This window comes from Lichenostomus cassidix, unplaced genomic scaffold (assembly GCF_008360975.1).
Source record: "Lichenostomus cassidix isolate B80296 unplaced genomic scaffold, HeHo_3.0 HiC_scaffold_550, whole genome shotgun sequence".
In the NCBI taxonomy this organism is placed as follows: Eukaryota; Metazoa; Chordata; class Aves; order Passeriformes; family Meliphagidae; genus Lichenostomus; species Lichenostomus cassidix.
Window position 1 is genome coordinate 7521 of NW_028147787.1, and position 8430 is coordinate 15950.

The window sequence follows — 8430 nt, forward strand, 5'->3', positions numbered from 1 at the left end:
CCTTTTTGTTTTGTGATGGATTCACACAGCTCCAGAAGCACGGCAGAGATCCGTTATTTTGATTTTTAATCTTCACAGGGTCCCTCCTTTCAGCAGCTTTGCAGCTCTCAAGGTCAAAAATCCCATTTCCAGTCCTGTTTCAGCTCGGGTCGGTGGGATTGGTGGTGTTTTTTCACTGGGAGCAGCTGCTCCCTCCCAAAGTTTGCTGGAAGGACTCAAAAAGCACAAAAAAAAGCAGAGGAGCACCTGCATTTGTTGTCACTTGAGCTGATGAGAATTCTCTCCTGACGAGGAGAAACGACACTGCTGTTTCCTGGGGAGGAAAAAAAAGGCATTTTTGGCAGTCCAGATGCAGATAGGAGCTCAGCAATAAAAAAAACCCCAAACCTCCCAGAAAAAGCTGGAGAGCTGGGCTGTGACTTCAGCTGGGCAAGGGCCAGAATCCAAATTTGGGTGGGGAGAGCTGCCCCTGGTTTTTAGTTTTCAGTCAGAGGAGCTCACCAGCAATTAAATAACTATTAGTGCTGGTTTTTTACTGTTTTCCTCCCTGTTTAGCACTGGAGCAAATGACTCTGCCTAGGTGGATTCCCAAGTGCTGTGCCCACGTGGAGCTGGGCGCTGCAGGGTGGGCAGAGGAGAAGCATAAATTCCAGTTTTCTGTCTTCTATTCCGGGCTGTGAGTCACTGGGTTCAGTCTGGGAGCAGAAATTACAGGCTGTGGTGGTGCTGGGAGCTCCTGGGTGTCCCTGAGAGGAGGACAGAGAAGGAGCCACAGCTCCAGGAGCAGCTGCACCAATGCCAGGACAAGGGCAGGGCACAAAAAACCTCATTTCTCTCAATAATCACCCGAGAAATTACCATTTATTCATTCACACAAATAGAGAAGAGCAAAACCTCCTGGGGACAGAGGTTTTGCTCTGGATCACAGAATTCTATCCAGCCCTGGGATTATAATTGGATGATTTTTCTGAAGCAGGACCAGAATAAAGTAGGATTGAGCCATCATGGGAATCTGCAGAGCAGAATTCTTTATCAAACAGAGGAAATCCAGAGCCAGCTGCCACCTCAGCTGCTCGTGCCTGATTAGATCCCAGCAGAGATTGGCTCTGCTCTTATCTCAGCCTGGTGGCTCCAGCCAGGCAGAGCTCATGGCATCCACCAGAGGATGGGCAGAGCTCATGTGTGCCAAAAAAACCCCAAAAAATCAGGGATGGAGGAGCAGGAGGAACCTCAGCTTCACCCTGTGAGAGCTCAGCTCCTCCTGCTGCAGGGACAATCCCCTGCACACCTGGATCCCACGGCTGCTCTGGTTTTCCCTGGAAATTCAGGTGTCTCCCAGCCCCATTTGTGTTTTTTGCAGCAAAACACAAACCGTGACCTTGACTGCAGCCCGAGCTGCTGACTCTCAGCCCAAACCTCTGTGGGGGCAGAGAGCACAAACCCACCTCAGCTCCCCACCCAGGGAGGCTCTGGTGATGATTCCCCAACCTCTCACATCCCGAGGTGGAAAAGCATCAGAGAAACGCAAAATAAAACACGCTTTGGAGGTTTTCAGCGCTGCTCCCTCGGGAGCAAAGGTGGGAATTCACATTTTTAGGATCTCCCTGATGAGCTGATGGTTCAAAAACTCTCGTGGCAGCCAGGAGTGATGCTGGGCTTTGTTTAATTGGGTTTAAAGCACCTCAGAAGAGGAAAAAGCCACTGGAAGGAGCTCCAGCAGCTCTGCTTGGAGCCTCAGCACTTCAGGGCTGATCTTCACTTCTGCCTCTCAACAGGAAATGTATTTTTGTCTCAAGCACTGCAGAAGCCACCAGACTGTAACATTCAGAGCGTGGGGGGACAAAAACGAGCTGCTCAGCTCCCTCGGGAGGGCTGGGAAGGGTTTGGGGTGCCCAGGGCAGGAGGGGATCCATGGAGGGACCTCGCAGGAGAATCCAGGGAAATCCAGGAAAAAAATCCAGGAGAATCCAGGAAAATCCAGGAAAAAATCCAGGAGAATCCAGGGAAATCCAGGAAAATCCAGGGAAATTTTCCCAGGGAAATCCAGGGATGGGAAGGAAAAGGCTGAGGAGGGAGAAGGTGGGGCTGGGGAGGTGCAGGAGCTGAATTTCCTTGGCAGAAGAGGCACAGGGTGGGAAGGAGGTGGGACTGGAGGAGCTCTCAGCTCCCTCCCATCCCGGGATTCCCTGATTCCCTGATTCTGGAAGCTTCCTGAAAGCTCCAAGGGTGGTTTTGTTTCCTTTCCAGCAGCAAAGCAAAGCTGTCTCATCCCTCAGCTCCTCTGTCTCCTTCCTCAGCAGCATCATCAGCCCCAGTTTCCTGGTTTTTGGCTGGATGAGGCTGCAGGGAGGACACTGCAGCAGCACTTTGCACATTGCAGCATTTTGAGCTTCCCCCCGAAGTTTCACAACATTTGGTTTCCGAGCACTTGGAGTCATGGGGTTCAGTGAGGGTTTTCTCTTATTTTTATAAAAAAAATAATGTTTTTCTTCTCAAAAATATCAGTTTTGGTTGTGGAGGAAAGCTTGGAACCACAGTTGGCCATAAACTGCCCAAACCAGGAAGTTATTTATTTATTTATTGTTTTTTCCAACCAGGAGCCTCAAGACTTCAACAACCTCAGGATTCTGAGACTCTGCAAAGCTCATTCTGTGCAGGATCTGGTGATGAGAGATTTCTTTTCTTGTGCAGGATCTGGTGATGAGAGATTTCTTCTTTTTTTGGGCAGGATCTGGTGATGAGATATTTTTTTTTTTTGTGCAGGATCTGGTGATGAGATTTTCTTTTTTTTTGTGCAGGATCTGGTGATGAGAGTTTTTTTTTATGCAGGATCTGGTGATGAGAGATTTTCTTTTTTTGTGCAGGATCTGGTGATGAGAGATTTTTTGTGCAGGATCTGGTGATATTTTCCTTTTTTGTGCAGGATCTGGTGATGGGATATTTCTCTTTTTTGTGCAGGATCTGGTGATGAGATATTTTTGTTGTAGGGGCTGTGGGGTCACCGTGTGCCCCTCGCTGGGTGCCAAGGCCTCTGCAGCCAAGCAAACAAAGCTGCTCCCTTGCCCAAATCGATCCCTGGCTGTCCCTGTTTGCTCTCCCTGCCGAGGGAAGGAGCTCTGCCTGCTGAAATCAGAGCATTTCTGCTGAGATCGGGGCAGTTCTGCTCTATTTGCAGAGCACGACAAACATTTGCCCTGCTGCTCCCTGGGCTGCATTCCTAACCCCGGGCAGCTCCCAGTGCAGGGGACAGAGGTGTCCCCAACGCTCTGTCTGTCCCCTCTGTCCCCTGTCCCACTGGGGAACCTTGCCCTGTCCAAAGAAAAACCACAAAAACGTCAGGAACCCAAACAGCTCCACCAGGGGAGCCTGAGGAGGAGCAGAACTCAGGCTCTGCTGAGCTGGTTCGGCTGTTTTTGCTGGTTTTGTTGTTTTTGTCGTTGTCACCTCTGCCAGGCACAGGTGACCCCGAGTTTCCTGTGCATGGGAAGGAAGCTGAGCTCTGCTCTGGTGCCACAGCTGAGCAGGGCAGGCTGCAGCTCCCTGAGCTCCACTGCTCAGCCCTGCAGAGCCCCACAGAGCCTGGGGAGCTCCTGACACCCCCGGGACAGCCTGGGGACACTTGGGGACACTCTGCACCACATCCCTCTGACCCACCTCAGTCCTACAAACCATCCAGGGAAGAACTTCCCACTCCATCCCACTGGGTCCCTCTGACAGCTCCAGTTTTCCTCTGCAGAGCACGAAATAACCTCTCCCACCCCACCCACCCTCCCACCCTCCCCCCGAGGGGGTGACTTGGGTTTCTCTGCAGCTCAGACTCCTTTGCCACAGGGCAGCTCCAGTCAGTTCCCAATTCCCAGCTCCGGGCTGGAGATTTGGGGTTGTTCCTGGTGGGATGGCTCGTTCTGATCCCAATCTGTTCAGGGAGAGCCACCCTGTGGGCTGAGCACTGTCCCAGCCTGCTTGGTGGCACTGGAGCCACCCTGTCCCTCTCTGTCCTTTCCTCCTGCCCAGCCAGCAGCAATCCTGGGTTTTCCCTGCTCTCAGCCTTGCAGGGATTCCCTGCAGCACATCTGCTCAGCCACTGGCCAGTGATGCTCCCCAGGAGCCATCCAGGCCATTTCCCAGGACACCATCAGCCTGGGGTTTGGGGACTCTGGGTGGGACAGCCCAGGCCAATCCTGGGGTCCTTCCCTGGACAACCACTGACCACTCCAAGCCCCTCAGACAGGGACAGATGAAAAGCAGGGCTTGCTGTTTGTTCATCTCTGTAACCAAATCCTGCTCATCTGCAAAGGTTCCAGTTGCTTGGATAAAGCAGGAGCTGAACAGTGAGAATCCTTTGATTCTCACTCCAGCCTTTTCTCCAGGCAGCAACTAAAGCCACCCTGGAGGTGTCCCCAGACTCCTGACAGTGCCTTTTACCTTTCTACCCTGCTCAGTTTTTCCTTTTTCCCTTTCCTTTCCTTTCCTTTCCTTTCCTTTCCTTTCCTTTCCTTTCCTTTCCTTTCCTTTCCTTTCCTTTCCTTTCCTTTCCTTTCCTTTCCTCCCCAAACCCCTCCAGCTGATGTCCTGAGCTTGCAGGACATTTCTCCCTTTTTCCAGGCAGTTCTGTGCAGAATTTGGGGCAATTCTTGCAGAAAACCCCACAATCCACCCCTCCTGGGCGAAGCAGGAAACCCGAAACAGAAAACAATAAAATATTTACAGAAACCACCCCAGTGCTGTTTGCTGAAAAAGGCATTTCTCGTCAAACCAGTTGATCAGGAACAATTCTCCATGAAACTTTAGAGGATTAAAATCCAGAGGATTCCTTCTGGAGCTGCCAGGCACATATTTGCTTCAGGTAAACAACAGAGCCCTGTTTATAGGACGCAGTGCAAATATTTCCCAGCGTGTTTATCCTGCAGTCCTTGTTCTCTGCAGACAGGAAGTGATTGCAGAATAAAGACACCCCAGCCCTGCTCCTTTCCAGAGGCTTGGAAGCAGCTGTTGGATAAAATCCATTTTTTTTTTTGGAGGATGGAGCCTGTCTTGGAGTAGCTGAGGTGCTGGAGGTGGAGAAGGATGAGGTCTGCAAGCAGGAAAATCCTTGAGGGCTGGGAGAACCTTAATTCAATTTCATTAATTAATATAAAGAGTCATCAAAAGAATAATCAGTGAGTTTCCCATTAAATCTCACAAAGGCAGAGCAGGGCAAAAGGGATTATTTTATCTCATTTACTCACCACCACCCCAGGTTTCCCTGTCCTCCTTTCTCTCCCCTCCATCTCCCAAAAGTGATTTTCCTTCCTGTCACTCTCCAGAACCTTCATTGCCATTCCAGCCCCAGGAATCAGCTCTAGAACAGCCCAAACCTCAACTCCTCGCCATTCCCAACCCCAAACCCATCCCCAGCAAGGGCCACTGGGTGATTACTGTGATGAATTCCCCTCACCAGCCTAACCCCAGCTCCTCGGGGTGGTTTAACCCCGTGTGAGGAGCTGCTCCCCGAGGAACTCTCCCCGAAATTCCCACTGACAATCCCGTGTCACTCCCAGCTCGGGGAGGAGGAATTCCACAAATCCCTGGATTAAGGAGGGCAGAAAGGAGGAATTGCCCAAGGTCAAGACACACCACCAGCCCCGGGGAGAAGCCCAGCAGTGGGGCAGAGGAAAACTCTCCCCGTTTTCCATCCGGGAGAGTGAGCACTGATGTGATGTGATGAGCATTGGCACAATGGGATCAGCTCCACAGCTCCCTGCCTCCTTCCCCCTTTTTTTTGCCATTTTTTTCTTTATTTTTTCTTTTTTTCTGGAGAGGATTTAGCTGCAGTTGTCAGGTTTTTAGAGGGGGTTTTTGTCTGGCGGGAGCTGGCAGAGATCAGAGTGAATTGTGCACAGATTTGTTCCTCTGCAGCCAGGGCAACTCCCAATCTGCTCCCGAAAATCCTGAAGGAATCCCCTGATGTGGAATCACTCACTGTCAGCCTCCTCGTGGTTTTTCCCACCTTTTTGCTGACTTTTACCCAACATTTTTCAATTTTTCCCCCACGGAGAGAGAGCAGCTTCTCCTTCACTCAGCTGGAAAAATCCTGCAGGGCTGAGACATCAACTCGGGTGGAAAAGATTCCCAAGGACACCAGGAATCCACCTGAAATTCCCTTTCCCTATTTTTCCTGCTCAGATATATCCCAAATACACCTCCCAAAGTGGAACCTGCTGTGATTAGGTTGAGCCCAAATTTATTCTCCAACCTCACCAGGAGAAACTTTATCCACACTGCCAAGTTTTTACCCTGTGGAAGCACAGGTGAAACATAAACCTGGAGATGGCATTTCCCAACTTTTCCTCGTTGTTCTTCCAGAGAAAAACCTGGACAGCACAGGCAGTTTGGAGGAATTTTGGGGGAATTTTGCGGAAATTTTGCAGAAATTTTGCAGAAATTTTGCAGGAATTTTGCGGGAATTTTGCGGGAATTTTGCAGGAATTTTGCAGGAATTTTGCAGGAATTTTGCAGAAATTTTGGAGGAATTTTGCGGAAATTTTGCAGGAATTTTGCAGGAATTTTGCAGGAATTTTGCAGGAATTTTGCAGGAATTTTGCAGGATCAGCTAGGAGAAGGAGGTGGCAGCTTTCATTCTGTTTGATTTTCAACTCTGCTCTGCCAACCCTGCCAGGGTTTCAAGCCTGATTTTTTGTCTTGGTGGCAGCAAAGCCTCCCAGCACTTAAAACCTTGGGAATTTTGGTTCCTTTTAATTAGTGCAGCCTGCAGGGAGCAGATCAGAGGCCTGGGCTCTTCCTGCTTGGGTTTGAAGGGAAGGTGCAAAGGGAGGAATTCCCGAATTCCCCACAGCCTGCTTCCCACGCTGGGCTGGGAATTCTCCTCCAGGGAGGTGGGATTTCCTCCCCAAACTCTCTCAGGGTCCAAGCTGGGAGAGGATTTCCAGGAAAAGTGTGACTATCCCATCCCTGGAAATGTCCAGGGATGTCCAGGATGGTGGGAAATGTCCCTGGATGAGCTTTAAAGTCCCTCCAACCCAAATAATTCTGGGATTTTGGGATCCCCCTGACATTTCAGGGGTTTTCTCCTCACCTTCTCCCAGCACAGAGCCCTGGCCAGGGCGAGGCAGAATCCACGGATTCAAAGAAGGCTGAAGACATTTCTGGAAATAAACAAATTTTCCAGCAGCTCCCCTTAGATGTGAGTCGAGATAACACCATTTAATAACAGCTCCCTTTGCCAGGCTGATCCAGACCCATTAAAACATCCCTGTTTGCATTTCACTCACTCGGGAAAATTCAATATAACAAGAAAAATAACTTGTTAAACTCCCTAACTTGGAGGTTTTTTACACTAAAAGCCCTGGGTGGTGTGAGGAGAAAGAGACAGTGAGAGCAAGGATTTGCACCCAAAGATATTTTCTTTTTTTCCTTCTGGCACCTTGCTGTCCAAAAGAAGGAAATGGGGAAAATGGTTTAAAGTCACTTAAGTGGTTTTATTTGAAGGTGTAAAACCAGTTTAATGGGAATGAAAGAACTGAGTCACTTCCAAATGGGAGACCTGCTCTGCCTCTGAGAAATGTGTTACTTATTAATTTAAAACTAGTGGGCTGAACTGTTTCTGGGAACAGAAACTGCTTCAAATCCACCATCATAATCAGCAGTGAGGTGAAATTAAAGAGAAAAAAATAAAATAGGGCCAGTAAATTGGATTATACTCAAATTATTCCTTCAGTCATTTCTCAGGAAGTGAAGCAGAAACGCTACAATAATATCACCTTTACAAAACACTCAGAAAACCATTTATCTAAAAAACAGCAACAACAAAAAAAATTAGAATTACAAGCGGAGACTTCAGAAAATAATTCAGTGCTGAGGAGGAGGAGGAGAGAAATTCTCAGACAGAAAACACTGCAATGAATCAAAAACATCTGAAAAGGTTTGTAACGAGCAGAATTCTGTGGTCAGCAAGGAACCCATTGATAAAGAAACCCCAAACCTCCTGCCAGGGCAAACTGCTCAGCTGGAAATGCCCCAGGAGGGGAGATAGGGCAAGAGCAGGAAATGTGTTTCTGCTGCAGTTGTTATCTGCTCTGAACACTAATGTTCTCCAGCCTGACACACAAGAGATTCAAATCAAATCCAATCCTGAGTGATCAGGAAGGCAATTTTGGAATGGAAACCAAAACTTGGCGGTTTTGGAGGGTAAATGAAATGTTGTTGAAGAGGAGGAAATGGGGTTGGGATTGTTGTTCATCCAACCCAAGCCCACCAAAGAGAGAATTGCAAAGAATATTTGAATGTGACCTAAAATCCTTAACTCACCAGCAGCTTCCCAAGGAGCTCTGCATCCCTGCTCTGCATCCCTGAGGGGAGTGAATTCCACTGCAGCACTTGAACTTGACCTCCAGCTAGGGAAAAAGGGGAAAAAAAACCTCCAAACACACA

General features: G+C 49.0%; 1 long non-coding RNA gene across 1 annotated transcript; it reads right to left on the reverse strand.

Annotated features, from left to right (window-relative positions):
* Window positions 1–275: 275 nt before the first annotated feature.
* On the reverse strand, window positions 276–1941 carry LOC146420867 (uncharacterized). The gene is made up of 2 exons (XR_014848907.1): window positions 859–1941; window positions 276–746 (listed from the first exon to the last, which is right to left on the reverse strand). It is a non-coding gene; the product is annotated as an uncharacterized LOC146420867 (long non-coding RNA).
* Window positions 1942–8430: the final 6489 nt, after the last annotated feature.